Here is a 20,879-nt window from a genome sequence, read left to right on the forward strand (position 1 = left end):
GTGCATTCATATTGCTTTGAGTAATCCTTTTTTGATTATCCATTACACAGTGAGAAGTGTAACAGGTGGGTCCCACCCCAGCCTGCCCAACTGGAGGAGGGGCCTTTCTTGGATGACTATGATGATGATATGTATGGTGAAGATGATGAGGATGATGATGATTGACTTGGAATCCCAAAATGTGCCTGGGATGGATCAAAAAATGTGAATTTAGTAAGGAGCCATACATAGGACATCATGAGAGGAAACTCGATTGGGCATAACTCAAAAAGAGAATCCAAACCCACTCAGACCTCTGGAGTAGGCTTGCAATCCCAATAGTTGCCTTTATTCAAAATTTCTAAGACTTTTGTAAGAAAGGGCAGTGTGCTTCCTGCCATCCTCATCCCACTCCAGATAGTAAATTTCTCCTATAGTAATTCTACTCCTTAGATTTTACAGAAAAAAGTGCATCACCTTTGGAAGGATTTCCCCTCTTCCTGGTTCCATTGAACCATTGATTCCAGACACTGGGTTGATGATAGACTGCTGGGTTAGTAGATACACATATTAATATGTGAAACTCCTACAAAAACAGCACAGATATAATTTAAAAGAAAATCAATTTATCTTTTTTTTTTTTTGGTGACCGGTAAGGGGATCGCAACCCTCCTGCGCTCAGCCAGGGAGCGCACCGGCCATCCCTATATAGGATTCGAACCCGCGGCCGGAGCGCCACTGCGCTCTCAGCGCTGCACTCTCCCGAGTGAGCCATGGGGTCGGCCCTCAATTTATCTTTGAAAATTCTAAATAGCCAGCTATCTAAAATAAAATCAAAAGCTTTCTGTTAAAACACTCACACATTACAACAAAAAACAACAAATGAACATAAAAGCATAAGAGACAAAGAGTCTAGACTTCTGAACTTGCATACAACTGGCTGCAATGCAGTAAATATCAATCAATCAATCTCAAGAATTTGATATTACGTAACAGGGGAAGCTTAGTTGGAGCCAAGGGGGTTTGCTCTCTCAGCAAGTTTTATCAGGCAGTGTGTCTCTGGCAACTTTTTTGATGCAAGCTCTCAAGCAAAAGGCAGGGAAAGAAAGAAAGATACAATACCCTTGAAATTTTATGCCTTAATACTCCTCAAGCTTTTGTTTTCCTTCCTGCTGCTAGAGACTTAGCTGAGACTCTGTTGATTCTCATCTCTGTTATTACAAGAGCCTCTAAACTTGTCATACCTTTATTATGGTAATCAGCTGATCCATCTTTCAAAAGTTGGCCAAAAGAGAAATTCATCTAAAAATAATCATATTATTTTTTATACTAAAAATCCTTCAAAGGGTTTCCAAATCTGATATCATAAATTCTCAGTTCCGTAGCTCATTATATGACCATTTTCATGACTGGGTCTCTGGTGACTTTCTAGTCCTCATCTGTTACCATTTCCTATTGTCTGATTAATTTTTGAGCAAAAGAGAGCTATCTCTGGCGTTAACACTCATTTTAGTGGCTTGCTGCTTACTGACTCCCCTGTTATGCTGTATCTGATTTAAATCTCATTTATTTCTGATTTAAATCTTATTTCAGGAATCACTTCCTGAAAAATTTATCTTGATCATCTGCATTAAGCTATCCTTTTCCTATGTTTTTGTAGTGTCTTGAATGTTATAGCACGTAACACAGATCAGGGTCTGATGTAAATACCTGTGTTCAATTAAACATATTAACTCAATCAACTTTCTTGTTGATCTGTGTCTTAGTCAGTTCAGACTGCTATAACAAATATATCAAAGTTTAGATGGCTTAAACTACAAACTTTTATTTCTCACAGTTCTGGAGGCTGGAAAGTCCAAGGTACAAGTGCTAGCAGATCGAGTGTCTGCTGAGGGATGTATTCCTGGTTTGCAGATGGCCATCTTCTTGTATCTTCACATGGTAGAGAGCAGAGAAAGAAAGCAAACTCTCTCATATCTTCTCTTAAGGGCATTAATCCCATTCATGAGGGCTCCACTCTCCAGACTTCCAAATACCCCATCTCCAAATACAATCACTTTAGGGATTAGCCTTCAACATATAAATTTGGGGGGAGGGGGAAGGGACCTAAATATCAGCCCATGGAAATAGCCTGTGTGCTTTTATTTATTCATTTCCAAAATGTTTTAATTCCTAGTATGTGCTTTGTACAATGCTAAACAATATGAATACAATTGTGGACAGGTAAAGCTCATCCATGAAGTGAAGTCTACAATCTACTGAGGACAGCAGACGCTGAACAAGGTCTCTGACTGTGAGGAGTGTTGCAAAAAAGCAGTACCAGACACTATGAGAGCAAATAATAAAGGAGCTCAAACTAGTATTACAGTCAATTAATGGCACTAAAGATAATAAATCTGAAACACCAGCTTTAACTAATGTTACCATCAAATTAAGTGAACTAAAATTGGTGTATATTCTTAAACAATAGTCTTTTCTTTTTTTAAATTATCCCAACCACTGGTTTAAATGAGATTGCCAGGAACAAATGAAAGCTATAAAGTTTACTCTGCTTACACGATAACAATTTAGCCTGCCAGAGTTATAGATAGATCACTTCAGTTCACTCACTACACTTCTCAACCATAGTCTCTAAACGCTGAAGGCTGACCTATTATGATTACATCATTAGATTTCCTTTTATCTCTGGCTTATAATTGTGATAGATGTTTGGAGAACCCCAGAGAGAGAGACAGGTGGGATAAAGGAGTAAAAGGCCAGGCTATTTTCCTTGATTATTCTCTGTAAAGTAACTTGGGTAGGTAAGTTTCCCTTAATAGAAGGTCACAATTCCTATTAAGGGGACTAATTTATTTGACTCTCTTTCTAAGTTTCAGAAACCTCTCCATCCATTTTTCCTTTTGTGCTTAGAGGAAATAACAGCTACACAGGTGCTGACATTGCTTCCTGCACTACTCCTTGGATTTTCTGTGTACAACACTTACACCTAGTCCAGAACATGGGTTACAGTTGTGAGAAGAGGCTGCAATGACATGCAGCTTTAAAGCACTCACAGTTAGCTTGGTGGACGTCAAGAAAGATGAGAGATTCTCTCTACCATCCTCGTTTCACTGCACTGTTATGAGGTAGAGGGGTGGCATTCAGGTGTTTTTTAAAAATCCAACTTTGGTAATCCACTGATAGAGAAGAAGACACCGACTTGAATGTATGAGAAGAAGTGAGGAGAGGGCTTTTGATTTCTGAATTCAGAGAATGAAGTGAAAAAAAAAATCCATGGTTGTTCACAGATTATCTCTGTGCTAAGATAATGCTTTGAAACTTATCACCTATGCCACTGTTTTGTAACTGCTTGTTTGTTTATTTCTGTAGAGGAAAGTGTTCCACCTGGTTCTTTTTTTTTTTTTTTTTTTTGCAGCCTGCCTGGCATATACTATGTGTTTAAGATCCAGTTTTAATTCATGAATGAGAGAAATCAATAGTAGGAGATAGGCAGAACATCAGCTGAAAGGAAATGTGCTTCATTGGTTCTAGGTAAGCCATTAAATATAAATCAACATTTATAATTGGGCATTTAAAAAACCCAGAACATGGGGTCAATTCCAGGCTTTTATCTATATTTGGGATAAGACAATAAAGGAACTATTTAACCCATATTAGCTTCAAGTTGCTCGTATATAAAGCTGAGACAGTATCGTAATTTGTAGGTTTTCTGTGAGGATTAAGAGCAATGTATGTGTATTAGTCTGTTTTTGTTGCTTACAACAAAATACAGGGAACTGGGTAATTCATAAGAAAATGAAATTCATTGCTTACAGTTTCAGAGGCTAGAAAGTCCAAAGTCCAGGGAACACATCTGGTGAAGGTTTTCTTTGGTGATGACTTCAGTGACAGCAGGGTGTCACATTGCGAAATGGCAGAGAGCAGAGAGACCAATCACCTCGTTCACCTTCCCAGAACCACGCTACTGACCACCATTTTTAATCCATTCACTACTGCATGGTCCTACAATCCAATCATCTCTTCAAGGCTCCATCTTTCAATTACCATAATAGGATTCCCCACCCTCTTAACAGTCACAGTGGGGCCAAGTTTCTAATACACAAAACTTGGGGGACACCATTCAAGCTTCAGTGAGTTTGGGGAGGATATAATTGTCCACTACATTCTGCCCCTGGCCCCTCAAAACTCATGTCTTTTTCACATCCAAATACAGTAATTTCATCCCCAAAGTCTTAACTCGTTTCAACTCAAAAGTCCAAAGTTCTAAGTCCCATCTGTGAAATCAATAAAAGTCATCTACTTCCAAGATACAATGGTGGGACAAACATAGGCTACATATTCCCATTTCAAAAGGGAGAAATAGTCCAAAAGAATGGTGTAATAGATCCCAAACAAGTCCAAAACCCAGAAAGGCAAGCATTAAATCTCAAAGCTGGCAAATTATGTACCTTGACTCCAAGTTGGCATCCTCCACACCTTGGTGGGGGGATTGGGTCCCAAGTCCTCAGGCAGCTCTACTCTTATGGCTTTCCTGTTCTCAGGCCACACTTCAGTTCTCCCAGGTTGGTGTTCCATTCTGGTAGCTTCACAAGTCTGTGATCTCCATGGCTGTCCCACTCCTGTGCTTGGTGAAGCATGGTGCTGATGGGTTTTCATTGCTGCAACTACAACCCCACATTTCCACTAGGCATTGCTCTAGTGAAGACTCTAGGTGGTGAATCTCCCCCTGCAACAGGTCTCTTCTTGGGTCCCCAGGGTTTTCCATACATGCTTTGAAATTGGGGTGGAGGTTCTCAAGCCTTTAGAGCTCAGGCATTCTGTGAGCCTATAGACCTAACATCACATGGACACTGCCAAGGCTTCCAGCTTGTATTTTCCAAAGCTGCAGGTCCAGCCACACCTGGGACCAATTTAGCCATAGCTGGAGCAGCCAAAGCAGCTAGGGTATTTGTGTGGTGAGCAGCATCCCGAGGTGGCCCTGGGCAGCAAGCTTGTGGAGGGTGCCTCAGGCCTGTTCCCTGAGACCATTCTGTCTCCCTAGGTCTCTGGGCTGCAAATGGAAGGTTTGGCCCCAGAGGCTTCTGAAATGCCTTCAGGGCCTTTTCCTCCTTCTCTTGATAATCCCTTTCTTTTGTACTAATCTTCTTAGCCACCATTGCATTTTTCTTCTGAAAATGCTCTCTGCTTCTCTACCACATGGCCAGGCTGCAGATTTTCCAAATCTTTAGACTCTCTTTTCCTTCTGAGTTCTGGCTTTATGTTATGCCTTTGCCACCATAACTCAGAATAGGCTATAAAAAGTAACCATGCAGTTTCCAGAATGTTTTGCTCCTTAGAAATTGCTTTCACCAATACTCTGGTTCATAATTCTTGAGTTCCAACTTCCACAAAGTCATAGGACAAGAACACAATTCAGCCAAGTTCCTTGCCAGTTCATAGCAAAGTTGATCTTTGCCCCAGTTTCCAATAAATTCCTTCTTATTTCTATCTGAGACCTCCTTAGAATGGTCTTTACAGTCCAAAGTTCCATAAACATTCTGGTCACCACCATTTAACCAGTCTCTAAACCATTCCAAACTTTCCCTGGTTTTCTTGTCTTCTAAATTTTCACCACCATCTAGGCTTTTTCAAGCCTGTTCCTCCTAATTCCTTTAGACTCTTCTCAACACCAAATTCCAAAGCCATTTCTACATTTTCAAATATTTGTTATAAGCAATACTCCACTTCTCTCATACCGGTTTTCTGTATTAGTCTATTTCTGTTGCTTAAAACAAAATATATGGCACTGGATACTTTAGAAAGAATATGAAATTTATTGCTCACAGTTTCAGAAGCTGGGAAGTCCAAAGTCTACAAAACATATCTGGTGAAGGCCTTCTTGGTGGTGACTTCAGTGACAGCCAGGTATCACTTTGCAAAATGGAGGAAGCATCATCAGAGAGACTAACCTCTCACATGCTCTTCTTTTAAAGCCGCTAGAACCACACCCCTGACCACCATTATTAATCCATTTACTATGGCATGGACCTACAATCTAATCACCTCTTCAAGGCTCCACATTTCAATTACCATAATAGGGTTTCCCACCCTCTTAACAGTCACAGTGCAGCCAACTTCCTAATACATAAAACTTGGGGGACACAATTCAAGCTTCAGTGACTTTTGGGGGTAATCCACTACAGCATGGAAGAACAAGTGCCCGGCACACCGTAGTCACCCTCTTTCATTTTTCTCTTCCTTTCCCAAAGCCACCTCTACATCACAAAAATATCCTATTGAAAGGGGTTTGAGAAAAAACCGGCCAGGGTTTATAGAAAAGTAGACAATAATAGAGGTGAAATGGAAGAGAAGAAAATTGAATGGCACTCAAAGAGGAAAAAATAACATGAGACATTTAAAGTCCAAGAGGCAAAGTAAAATTTATTATAAAATAAGTGAATTTCTACTAGCACAGAAAAAAAACTTTGAAGTCGTCTCTTTATTTGAGCAAATAAAACAAGTAGGCAACTACAATATCAAAGAAGTGATAAGTATTGGCTTTAAAATGGTATTGATCATAGAACTATTCTTCCATAGTATATTTTCAATATTTCAGGAATGAAAGAAAAGCATTTTTCTGAAAATATCATGGAAGCAGAGACAGTTCACTAAACCAGAAATTCTAAGCTTTTATCAATTTTTCAATCCAACATTTCCCAAACACCTATAATACTAAGCATTGTACAAGGGTCTGGATTTACAAGTGCTGTCATGCATCTCCTAATGACGATGTGTTCCGAGTAATGCATTGTTAGGCGATTTCGTTGTTCTGTGCACATGACAGAGTGTACTTACAAACCTAGCTGGCATAGCCTACTACACATGTAGGCCATATGGTATAGCCTATTGCTTGTAGCCAGCATCACACACACACACGTGAGTGTGCATTGCACTGCAACATTAAAATGGCCATGACGTCACTAGGCAGTAGACATTTTTCAGATCCATTAAAATCTTATGGAACCACCACTGCACGTGTGGTCAGTCATTGACCAAAATGTCATCATGTGGTTCATTACCATAGTAGAAGCTAGACTAGGCAGGGAATTAGGTACCAGATTACCAGATACAGAATTACAGTTTGATGAAAAGCCTGTAAAGGTAGGTTTGTGAGGCACTAGAACAGAAACAGGGAGCCTCAAGTCCAGAAAATTAGCTTTCCTGGACAAAAAGAGAAGCAGTGAGTGCTGAGGGAAGGCTCCAATTTCCAGGCAGTTTGAGGGGTTGTTTACCTACAAATTGTGTTGCACTGGCCCAAATCCAACTTTACCTCCTGCTCAGGACTTGATAAAGATTTTGTGACCCTAAAGTAGGCCAGCTCTTAAAGGGATTCTCACTCTCCCAGGTGTTTCACAGTTTGAGTCTCGAGTCAGGAAGTGGGTTGTTTCATTATAGAGAATGGGGGTGGCAGAAGCAGGACTAGAATTCAGAGCTCCAGACTTCTGATGCCCCAGATTCCATCTGCCTGAAGCCTAGTGTTGGGGGTGAGGAAATGACAGGATGGGAAAAGTGGCTGAATGAGACTAGAAACTGCTTTCCTCTACCTTCCTCACTTTTGCCACATCCTTTCCAGACGGCACTTTCACCATAGCCTTGGAATGGAAGAAATGAATTTAAGATTTGTCATTGAGTGCTGGGCTTCCCCTGGAAATCTTAGCCAGTAAAAAAGACAATAGCTCCGCCGTGTTAATTAATTATTCTCAGATCGAGTTAGAGGGGTGTGCCGTGATGCTGCTTGAGGCTCCCGATTCTGTAATCATTATCTGAGAATCCTTGTGCTGCCCCCAAAGCCCCAGCACCACAGCTCCTGGGAGGCGGCTTTGGAGAAGGTTAGCAGCCACATAGGGAGGAAGACACAGGTGCAGTCACGCCCTGGCAGGAGAGGAAGTGTGCACCAACACGTGGCATTTTCTGAAGACCTAAGTCACTAATAAACGAGAAAAAATAAAAGGACAAAAAGATAATTCTCGCTTGTGGCATAGCGGAGCTATGGAGAGAAAGAAGGCAGTGAACATGCATTGATTAAACCATAGCAATCTGATATAAATATAATGGGAACCTGAGTGGAGTGGAAACAGACCATTTTTTCTATCCTCTCACACCACAACAGGCAATAACACAGAAAACAGAACCCTGTGACCAAATGTGTGGGATTTACGCCACACACCCCAAGCCATACTGTAGCCAACACCAGCTGTGTGCTCTCCAATTCAATTCCGATACTATATACGTGGAGATAGTGTCAGATCCCACAGGTTAAGGGTTCAGTCCCGGAGACTCCACCCCCCTTCCTTCTGATGCCAGTCTCAAGTTACAGGTTGTTTTTCCATGCTTTTGACAGACTGGCTGTAAACTGGGTTTTCCAAAACTTTATCCTTGGGTTGAATTAATTTGCTCAGTGGCTCATGAACTGAGGGAAACACTTATGTTTGCCTGTTTATTAGAGAATATATTTTAAAGGATACAAATAAATAGCCAGATGAAGATACATACCTGTGAGGTTTGGAAGGAGTGCAAGAGCTCCTGTCCCTGTGGAGTTGGGGTGCAACACCCTCCCTGCAAGTAGAGGTGAAAACCCTCCATATGTTAGCTGTCCAGAGCTTTTCCTAACCCAGTTCTCTTGGGGTTTTATGCAAGTTTCATTACATAGGCATGATGGATTAAATCACTCCCTATTGGAGAGTAACTTAACCTTCAGCCCCTCTCCCCTCCTGGATGTTTGAAGGTGGGGCTGAAAGTCCTGTCCTGGTCTTTTCTGTGACCAGCCCCCATCCTGAAGTGGTCTAGGGGCTGCCAATTCATTAGCATACACAAAAACAACACTTAGGGCATTCAAAGGATTTTATGCGTTATATGCCAGGAAAGGGACAGGAGGCATCAAAGACCAAACCTATATTTCACAACATCACCAAGTCACAGTGTACATTAAAATTTTCTAGTAACCCATACACCTACAGCCACCTACAGCCATCTGATCTTTTACAAACAATTAAGTCTACACAGTGGGGAAGAGACTGCCTCTTCAGCAAATGGTGCCGAGAAAACTGGATATCCATATGCAGGAGAATGAAACTGGACCCGTACCTCTCACCATGTACCAAAATCAACTCAAAATGGATTAAATAATTAAATATACACCCTGAAACAATGAAACTCCTTACAGAAAACATAGGGGAAACACTCCAGGTAGTAGGATTGGGTACAGACTTCATGAATACTACCCCAAAAGCAGAAGCAACCAAAGGAAAAATAAACAAATGGGATTATATCAAATTAAAAAGCTTCTGCACAGCCAAAGAAACAATTAACAGAGTGAAAAGACAACCAACAGAGTGGGAGAGAATATTTTCAAAATATACATCTGACAAAAGATTAATATCCAAAATATACAAAGAACTCAAACAACTTTACAGCAAAAAAAAAAAAAAAAAAAAAAAAAGTAATCCAATTAAAAAATGGGCAAAGGAGCTGGATAGGCATTTTTCAAAGGAAGATATGCAAATGGTGAATAGACACATGCTCAACGTCACTCAGCACTTGAGAAATACAAATCAAAACTACACTGAGATACCATCTCACTCCAGTTAGGATGGCTAATATCCAATAGACTGAGAATGATAAATGCTGGTGAGGTTACAGAGAAAAAGGAACCCTCACACACTGTTGGTGAGACTGCAAAATGGTGCAGCCTTTAGGGAAAATGGTATGGAGTTTCCTCAAACAATTACAGATAGATCTAACCTGTGATCCAGCTATTCCACTGCATAGAATATACCCAGAGGAAAGGAAATCATCATGTTGAAGGGATACCTGTACTCCAGTGTTTATTGCAGCACTATTTACAATAGCCAAGAGTTGTAACCAGCCCAAATGTCCATCATCAGATGAGAGGATAAGTTTACTGTGGTCCATCTACACAATGGAATACTACTCTGCTTTAAAAAAGAATGAAATTCTGCCATTCACAGCAACATGTATGGACTTAGAAAAAATCATAAGTGAAATAAGTCAGGCACAGAAAGAGAAATACCACATGTTCTCACTTATTAGTGGTAGCTTAAAATAAATAAGTAAATAAACATACAAACAAGTGGGGGGAGGAGAAGAAGACATAACAATCACAACAATTCCTTGAACTTGTTAACACAAGTGAACAGATATGATGTTGATGGGTAGGAGAGGGGAAAGGCAGGGGAGAAAGAGGAATCCATAAAGGAACATGAAAATCCACTACATTGTATATTGATAAATTAAAATAAAAAATAAATAAATTTTAGAGTTTCAAGATGGCGGCGGCTGCGGCGGCTGGCGCGGAGTAGCTGAGGTGGAAAAGGTGGCCACTGGGCCTCAGGCAGCCGGGAAACTTGTGGACCTTCCTCTGGCCATCTCTTAAGGGAGGACTGCTGCTGCTGGCCGGTCGTGGGGGCTCAACGCCACTTTGCCCCCGGCAGGAGAGGCTGCCTCATTTACAGGCAACAGCTTTGAAGTGTGGAGCAGGAAAAGAACTGATTCTTAGCTGCAAAAGTGAGTCTTGAAACAGGGAACACGGCGCCAGGGCTGCTGTGGATGCAGCCAGGATCCCGGAGGCTGGGGCCGCACTGAAGGCGGCCAGCTGCCCTATTCAGGATTCGAGGTTTCAGGCCGGCATTAAAGAAGATTCCTGGGAGCGCCCGAGCGGCGCCGCGACTGAACAGCCCGAGGCGGCAGCGCCGAGAACACGGAAGGCAACAAACCAGAGACAGAGCGAGCGCCCGACCTGGCACAGCACTGTGAGTGATCCCTGGCACAGCTCTGTTCGGGGGGTGAATGCCCACGCGGCTTTCGCCTGCACCACCAAGCCACTCACTGCCCCGGTGCTGCCTCCATTTTCCCAGGTGCGGGCAGCTCCGCCCTGCTCGGCCATCACTGAGCCCATTTGCTTGGCCTGGCGCGGGGCTTTCCGGACCCTGCGGGCCGACCTCCTCTCCCACTCCCTCCGCGGTTCTCTGGCAGGACTGGGGGTGTGGGGCGTCCCGACCAGTTTTGGGAGGGCTAGGAAGTACGGGCGGGCCGACTGTCACTCCACCACACCCTGGACTCCGGCCCCGGTAAACTTCCTGTTACTGGGAGGGAGATACCATCTCTGCGACCACCAGTTTGGAAAAAAGCCTAACGAATTTCTGGTTGGGAATAGTGTGTGGTAGGAGAGTTCCCAGGTCCGCTTGAACCTGCCAGAGAGCAGGCTGCAGGCGGGCACTAGACTCGGTTTATACCGGGGGGATACAAAGGTGAACAAGACCTGAGAAAGATCTACACAGTGCTACAAAGGCACCCAGAGAGACCGGTCGTCTGTGCCTAGCAAAAACCTGGTAGACTTCCTGGGCGAGGCAGTGCTGAGCAGGGTCTTGAAGGCCCAGCTGATAGACGAGGGGTGCAGAAGACACGCCCCAGCCCAGCACAGTGTGCACAGAGGGGGGAGACCTGCGGCCAGGGAGGCGGAGTCTCGACAGAAACCACACACCCGGTGGGGTCGCCACTGCACGATCTAACAGCCTGGGCCAGAGCACACGGAACGGGGAGAAGTCCTGTACAGAAAGTGAAAGCTCAACAGAGATCACACACCCTGTGGTACGTGATCCACCAGCCCAGCAGAGTACAAGCTGACCAGAAAGGTGGATCCCCGGAGAAGCCCAAGACCCGAGGCAACCGCACACACAAGACACTAGAGGCCAACTGAGCAGTCACGGCGGGAGCCATACCAAATTGGCAACCACAGCAACATCCTAGTTAGCCATTAGTCTTAAACCGGTGGACTGTGAAACCCCCTGCAACAATGAATAAACACCAAAAAAAAGACACCAGAAATACAAAAAATCAAGAAAGTACACCACCAAAAGTTAATAAATCTCATACTCTAGATCCTATAGAACAAGAAGCCCTTGAAATAACTGACAAGGAATTTCGAGTGATAATTCTAAGGAAACTGAATGAGATACAAGAAAACTCAGCTAGACATCATGATGAAATGAGGAAAAGTATACAGGATCTGAAAGAGGAAATATACAAGGAAATCAATGTCCTGAAAAAAAATGTAGCAGAACTTGCTGAACTGAAGAAGTTATTCAGCGAAATAAAAAACACAACGGAGAGTTTAACCAGCAGGCTTGTCGAAGTTGAAGAGAGAACCTCTGAACTTGAAGATGGGCTGTTTGAAATAACACAAGCAGACAAAAAGAAAGAAAAAAGAATCAAGGACATGGAAGAAAATCTGAGAGAGATATCAGACAACCTCAAGCGCTCAAATATCCGAATCATGGGTATTCCAGAAGGGGAGGAAAATGGAGATTCCATTGAAAACATATTCAACAAAATAGTGGCAGAAAACTGCCCAGGTATAGGAAAAATCACAGATCTTCAGATCCAGGAAGCTCAACGATCTCCAAACGTATTCAACCCAAAAAGGCCTTCTCCAAGACATGTCATAGTCAAATTGGCAAAACTCAGAGACAAAGAGAGAATCTTAAAAGCTGCAAGAGAGAAGCGTCAAATCACCTATAAGGGAGCCCCAATCAGGATAACATCAGACTTTTCATCACAAACCCTAAAAGCTAGAAAGGAATGGGATGATATTTTCAAAATACTAAAAGACAAAGATTGCCAGCCAAGAATACTCTACCCTGCAAGGCTATCCTTCCGAAATGAGGGGCAAATAGTATATTTCTCAGACAAACAAAAACTGCGGGAGTTCACTACCACACGACCACCCTTACAAGAAATCCTCAAGGGAGTACTGGGTTTGGTTCCTGAAAAATAACTACCACTGCCATAAAAACCTAAGAAAAATCTAAACCCGCTAGTACAATAAAAATGGCATTCATGAAGAGAAAACAAGCTAACAAAAACACTATCTACAACCTAAGGAACCAACAAACAAAGAAACCAAACAGTAAATCAGAAAGCAAGGAACAAAAGACACCTAAGACAACCAAACAACCAATAAAATGCTAGGAATAAATCAACACCTTTCAATAACAACTCTTAATGTTAAAGGCTTAAATTCCCCAATTAAAAGACACAGACTGGCTGACTGGATCAAAAAGCAGGACCCAACTATATGCTGCCTACAAGAGACCCACCTCACCCATAAAGATTCACACAGACTAAGAGTGAAAGGATGGAAAAAGATTTACCATGCAAACAGAAAAGAAAAACGAGCTGGAGTAGCTATTCTTATATCTGACAAAATAGACTTTAAACTAAAAACCATAAAAAGAGACAATGAGGGACACTACTTAATGATAAAAGGACTGATCCATCAAGAAGACATAACAATCATAAATATGTACGCACCCAATGTTGGAGCAGCCAGATTTATAAAACAAACTCTATTAGACCTAAAGAAGGAAATAGACACTAATACCATAATAGCAGGGGACCTGAACACTCCACTGTCAATATTAGACAGATCATCTAGGCAAAGAATCAGTAGAGAAACACAAGATCTAAACAAGACTCTAGACCAATTGGAATTGGCAGATATCTACAGAACATTCCACCCAACAACCTCAGAATATTCATTCTTCTCATCAGCACATGGATCATTCTCCAGGATAGATCACATATTAGGTCACAAATCAAGTCTCAGTAAATTCAAAAAAATTGGAATTGTCCCATGTATCTTCTCAGACCACAATGGATTAAAACTAGAAATTAATAACAAACAAAACTCTGGAAACTATACAAACACATGGAAATTAAACAGCATTCTACTTAATGACATATGGGTCCAAGAAGAAATCAAGCAGGAAATCAAAAAGTTTATTGAAACTAATGAAAACAATGATACATCATACCAAAACCTGTGGGATACTGCAAAAGCAGTATTGAGGGGAAAATTTATTGCATTAAATGCTCACTTCAGAAGAATGGAAAGATGGCAAGTGAACAACCTAACACTTCACCTTAAAGAACTAGAAAAACAAGAACAATCCAATCCTAAAGTTAGCAGACGGAAAGAAATCATTAAGATCAGAGCAGAACTGAATGAAATTGAAAACCAAAAAACAATTCAAAAGATCAACGAATCAAAAAGTTGGTTTTTTGAAAAGATAAATAAAATTGACAAACCATTAGCATGGCTAACAAAAAAAAGAAGAGAGAAGACTCAAATAACAAAAATTAGAAATGAAAAAGGCGATATTACAACTGATTCATCTGAAATACAAGGAATCATTCGAGACTACTATAAACAACTGTACGCCAACAAATTTGAAAATCTGGAGGAAATGGATAAATTTCTGGACACACACAAGCTCCCAAAACTGAACCGTGAAGACGTAGAAAATCTGAACAGACCAATAACAATAAAGGAGATTGAAGCTGTTATCAGAAGGCTCCCAACAAAGAAAAGCCCAGGACCAGATGGATTCACAGCAGAATTTTACCAAACATTCAAAGAGGAATTGACACCGATTCTTTACAAACTATTCCAAAAGATTGAAACGGACGCAAATCTCCCAAACTCATTCTATGAAGCAAACATCATCCTGATACCAAAACCAGGTAAAGATATAACCAAAAAAGAAAACTACAGGCCGATATCCTTGATGAATATAGATGCAAAAATCCTCACTAAAATACTAGCAAACAGAATACAGCAACACATACGAAAAATTATTCATCACGATCAAGTGGGATTCATCCCAGGGATGCAAGGTTGGTTCAACATACGCAAATCAATAAATGTGATACACCATATTAATAAACTCAAACACAAGGACCATATGATCATCTCTATAGATGCTGAAAAAGCATTTGATAAAGTTCAGCACTCATTCATCACAAAGACCCTCTCTAAGTTAGGTATAGAGGGAAAGTATCTCAACATAATTAAAGCCATATATGACAAACCCACTGCCAATATCATCCTGAATGGGGAAAAGCTGAAAGCTTTTCCTTTAAGAACAGGCACTAGACAAGGATGCCCACTCTCACCACTCCTATTCAACATAGTGTTGGAAGTACTAGCCAGAGCAATCAGAGAAGAGAAGGAAATAAAGGGCATCCAGATTGGAAAAGATGAAGTCAAACTGTCCCTGTTTGCAGATGACATGATCCTATATATCGAACAGCCTAAAACCTCTACAAAAAAACTATTGGAATTGATAAATGATTTCAGCACAGTAGCAGGATACAAAATCAACACACAAAAATCAGTAGCATTTATTTTCTCCAATAGTGAACATGCAGAAGGAGAAATCAAGAAAGCCTGCCCATTTACAATAGCCACCAAAAAAATAAAATACTTAGGAATTGAGTTAACCAAGGATGTGAAAAATCTCTATAATGAGAACTACAAACCACTGCTGAGAGAAATTAGAGAGGATACAAGAAGATGGAAAGATATTCCATGCTCTTGGATTGGAAGAATCAACATAGTGAAAATGTCCATACTACCCAAAGTGATATACAAATTCAATGCAATCCCCATCAAAATTCCAAAGACATTTTTCTCAGAAATGGAAAAAACTATTCAGACATTTATATGGAACAATAAAAGACCACGAATAGCCAAAGCAATGCTCAGCAAAAAAAATAAAGCTGGAGGCATAACACTACCTGACTTTAAGCTATACTACAAAGCTATAATAACCAAAACAGTATGGTACTGGCATAAAAACAGACACACTGACCAATGGTATAGAATAGAGAATACAGAAATCAACCCACACACTTACTGCCATCTGATCTTTGACAAAGGCAACAAACCTATTCACTGGGGAAGGGACTGCCTCTTCAGCAAGTGGTGCTGGGATAACTGGATATCGATATGCAGGAGAATGAAACTAGATCCATACCTCTCACCGTATACTAAAATCAACTCAAAATGGATTAAGGATTTAAATATACACCCTGAGACAATAAAACTTCTTAAAGAAAACATAGGAGAAACACTTCAGGAAATAGGACTGGGCACAGACTTCATGAATACGACCCCAAAAGCACGGGCAACCAAAGGAAAAATAAACAAATGGGATTATATCAAACTAAAAAGCTTCTGCACGGCAAAAGAAACAATTAAAAGAGTTAAAAGACAACCAACAGAGTGGGAGAAAATATTTGCAAAATATACATCTGACAAAGGATTAATATCCAGAATATATAAGGAACTCAAACAACTTTACAAGAAGAAAACAAGCAACCCAATTAAAAAATGGGCAAAAGAGCTAAGTAGGCATTTCTCTAAGGAAGATATACAAATGGCCAACAGACATATGAAAAAATGCTCAACATCACTCAGCATCCGGGAAATGCAAATCAAAACCACATTGAGATACCATCTAACCCCAGTTAGGATGGCTAAAATCCAAAAGACTATGAACGATAAATGCTGGCGAGGCTGCGGAGAAAAAGGAACTCTCATACATTGTTGGTGGGACTGCAAAATGGTGCAGCCTCTATGGAAAATGGTATGGAGGTTCCTTAAACAATTGCAAATAGATCTACCATACGACCCAGCCATCCCACTGTTGGGAATATACCCAGAGGAATGGAAATCATCAAGTCGAAGGTATACCTGTTCCCCAATGTTCATCGCAGCACTCTTTACAATAGCCAAGAGTTGGAACCAGCCCAAATGCCCATCATCAGATGAGTGGATACGGAAAATGTGGTACATCTACACAATGGAATACTACTCAGCTATAAAAACGAATGAAATACTGCCATTTGCAACAACATGGATGGACCTTGAGAGAATTATATTAAGTGAAACAAGTCAGGCACAGAAAGAGAAATACCACATGTTCTCACTTATTGGAGGGAGCTAAAAATTAATATATAAATTCACACACACACATACACACATACACACACAAACCGGGGGGCGGGGAGGAAGAAGATATAACAACCACAATTATTTGAAGTTGATACAACAAACAAACAGAAAGGACATTGTTGGGGGGAGGGGGGGAGGGAGAAGGGAGGGAGGTTTTGGTGATGGGGAGCATTAATCAGCTACATTGTATATCGACAAAATAAAATTAAAAAAATAAATAAATAAATAAATAAATAAATAAATAAATAAATAAATAAATTTTAAACAAAGACATGGTCCAAAAAATATTTTTTGAATGATAAACAAATAAAATAAAATAAAATTTTCTAGTAGCCACATTAAGAAGCATAAAAATAAGCAGGTAAAATTACATATATATTATTTAACCCAATATATCCAAAATGTTATAAGTTAAATGTGTAACTATTATAGAAACTTAAAAAAAATTTTTTTTGAAACATATTTCCTGTACATATTTATTGGCTCCAGGGTTATATCTCAGTGCACATGTACAATGTGTGATGATCCATTCAGGGCAATCAGCATATTCATCCTTGCCAAGCCCAATCATTTCTTTATGATGTGCACATTTGATCTCCTCTCTTTTAGTTATCTGATAACATGCAGTAAGTCATTGTTAATTACAGATTGCTGGGTCGGCTGTACACTGATTGGATTTATGTTTCCCATCTGACTCTAATTTTGTGTCCATTAACCAGCCTCTACTATTCCCACTCTCTCGTCCCCCTCCCACCTCTAGTAGCCACAGTTCTTCTCTCTCCTTTTAACAGGTGAATTTTTGTTATTTATCTGTTTTTTGTTTAGTTTTGTTTTCTTCTGTTTTTTAGTTCCCACATATGTGAGAATATGCAGTATTTCTCTTTCTGTGTCTGGCTACTTTCATTTAACATAATTTTCTCCAAGCTCATCTACATTGCTGTGAATGATGGAATTTTGTTGCTTTTTTGTGGCTGAGTAGTATTCCATGGTGTTTATCTACCACATTTTCTTTATCCAATCATCTCTTGATGGACATTTGGGTTATTGTGAATACAGCTGGTATAAACATGTTGAAGAGATACCTGCACTCCCGTATTTGCAGCAGCTCTATTCAAAATAGTATAGAAACTATTAACGTGACATTTTACTATCTTTTTTTAGACTAAGTCTCAGAGATCAGCGTGTATTTTACAATGATCACACATCTTAATTCATACTAGTCACATCTCAAGTGCTCAGCAGTGACTAGTGGCTAGAAGCTATGCTATTGGACAGTGCAGAATTACACAATTCTGTACATTATTTTTCTTTTCAAATTCCTATATTCTTTGAAGAAAAATGAGAGAGAATAGGAAAGCAAAGGGGAAAAGTGAGGATAGAATGGAAAAAGAGGGGCAGAAAAACAGAGTAGGCACTGGTCAAGCAAAGACTCCTCAGTCATAGCCAAAGGTCTCACATGCACTTCTGGATTCATTGAAGGGGCCCTTCCTGGGTCTTCTCCATCTTTCCAACCTCAGATTCATGGCTCTTCTCTGCAGGTGAAATACTGTGTAGTTAGTGCCAACTGAGATCCACACACCCATGCGGACCTGAAACTACCACTCTCAACCTAGGAGAAGGATCCAGACACAGATCCTGGGAGCAGCAGGAGCCTTGGGTTGCTGGCTCCATGGGATTTGGGACTGTATCATTGATGGACACTGGGCTTAGGCCCCTGCTGGCCCTGGCTGCACAACACAGGCCAAGCCTCTGTCAAGTCCCTTGGTCCTATTACCCCTTCTTGCTCAATCACCAGAGCTAACTGGACAAAGTCTGAAAGATCCACAGGCATCCACCACATACTGGAAAGATGGAGTGGCCTCACTTGTTGGCCAGAAGATCTCTTAACACTTTGAAAGCAACTTGGGGTCCTGAGGACTCATGTGCAATGAACAGCACAGAGGAGCACGGAAGCATTTTCCCCACACTATCCTGAGATTGGTACTATGTTCGAGAGGATCTCACTCTGGACTCCAGATTCCCACAACCAGAAAGAGGGTAAATGGGATCCTCTGCTGGTTCCCAAAGCCTAGGTGAGAAGGCAGTGATTTCTTCTAGAAGAAGAGACTTTAGCTTAAGGCACTTACTTGTCCAAACTTTCAAGTTCCCCTGACCTGTACTTTGAACTCCAAAAGCTTGATTTTCAGGGGCCTGGACTCCCTCTTGCCTCCCTGGACCAGAACTAAGCCCCCAAAGGACCTTGAGTGGTACCTAAGTGAGAGGAGAAAATACAGGGTCCAGGCCCGACCCTCCTGCCCTCCCACCTGACAGCACTGAGCTCTGGCCCAGACTTCAGACTTGAGGTGTTCACCTTTACCATTTCTGCTCTATCTAGACCAACTGTGCTCTTCAAAAATGTTGATAATAAACAATGTTTTCTTTTTTATAACATACATCAATTAAAATGAAAAAATTGTAGCACCACTCAAAGATGTTGTAAAAATGAAAACTGCTGTGTAATCACCACCATGCTCAAGAAACAGAACATTGCCGGAACGTGGGGAAACATCCCTTGTTCCCTCCCAGGAATTCCTTCTCAAATGTACCCTTTTTCCTCACTTCTTTCACCATATGTGTGCTTCTGACCTTATATAAAATGAAATACTTGGTTATGCTATCTTTGTTTATGAAAGTTCTATCTCTTAAATTTATATTTATAATGCATGTAGTAGTTAATTCTCATTGCTGTATCTTATAATATGAATATCTCACATTTTAATTTTCCTCTTGCTAGGCATTTGGGTTGTTTCCAGTTTGGGGCCATTACAGAGAATGCTACTATGAATATTTTTGCACACGTCATTGTATACACGTTCACATTTCTGTTGATTAGATATCTAGATGGGTCATAAGACTTGCATGTGTTCAGCCACAGTAGGCACTATTAAACTACATTTCAAAGTGATTATAGCAATGAACATATCACTAGCATATATTACAAGCCAACATTTTCCATATTCTCATCAACATGAGTACTTTCAGTTTTACCATTATTCTAAGTATTAGCATTTCTGTGAAGATCTCTATTGGAGAAGAGGAGAGGAAGAGTTGCCATACAGAAGAGCAATATTTAATACAATACTTCCTATAATCTCTGGAGTTAATTTTTTATTTCCTGAAGGAGGTTCACACCCTGGTAGCATCAGGGGCCAGGGCAGGGAACGGTCTTTATACAGACAGCTTATTCAGATGTCACTGTAGGTTAGAATTGTCCCATTTCTAACACTCGTTATGCTTCACCCTAGGTGTCCTTTTGGCTCGCAGAAGTACAGCAGTACGATTTCTGTTAGGGCCAAGCACAGATATGCTGCAGGGTGAGCATATTGGTACTCTCCGCATGTGGATCAATTCCCTAGCCCAAATTATGACTGGTTCTTGTTTTTGAACTGAAGTGAGAGAAGAGAAGAGAAAAGAAAGGGAAGTAACGTAACAGGCAACTGGAATGGTTGAAGCCTCAGGAGCGGTGAAACAAAACTGTGACAGGGCCACTAGTCCCCCTATTAGGCCATGTCCAAAAAGAAGAGTGTTATAGCAACACAAAACGGACTAAAACAGAAAATATTTTGTGTTGCTATAACAGAAATACCTGAGACTGAGTAATTTATAAGGAAAAGAGGCTTATTTGGCTTACGATTCTGGGACGGCTGCATCTGGCTTGGGCCTCAGGCTGCTTCTACTCATGGTGGAAAGTGGCAGGCAGCTGGCAGGTACAAGCAAATCACATGGCAAGAGGAAGCAAGAGAGAAAGAGAAGGTGCCAGGGTCTTTTTAAGCAACGAGCTCTCTAGGGAACTAATAGAGCGAGAACTCACTCATTAATCCCCCTCCCCCAGGGAGAGCATTAATCCATTCACGAGGGATCCGCCTCCATGACTCAATCAGTTTCTGACACTGCCACATTGGAGATCAAATTTCCACATGAGTTTTGGAGGGGACAATACATCCAAACTGCATCAAAGGGAATTTAACAAAATCCCTACAATTGAAAATGAACTTCTCCCATTAAA

Source organism: Cynocephalus volans, chromosome 4 (assembly GCF_027409185.1).
Source record: "Cynocephalus volans isolate mCynVol1 chromosome 4, mCynVol1.pri, whole genome shotgun sequence".
Taxonomy (NCBI): domain Eukaryota; kingdom Metazoa; phylum Chordata; class Mammalia; order Dermoptera; family Cynocephalidae; genus Cynocephalus; species Cynocephalus volans.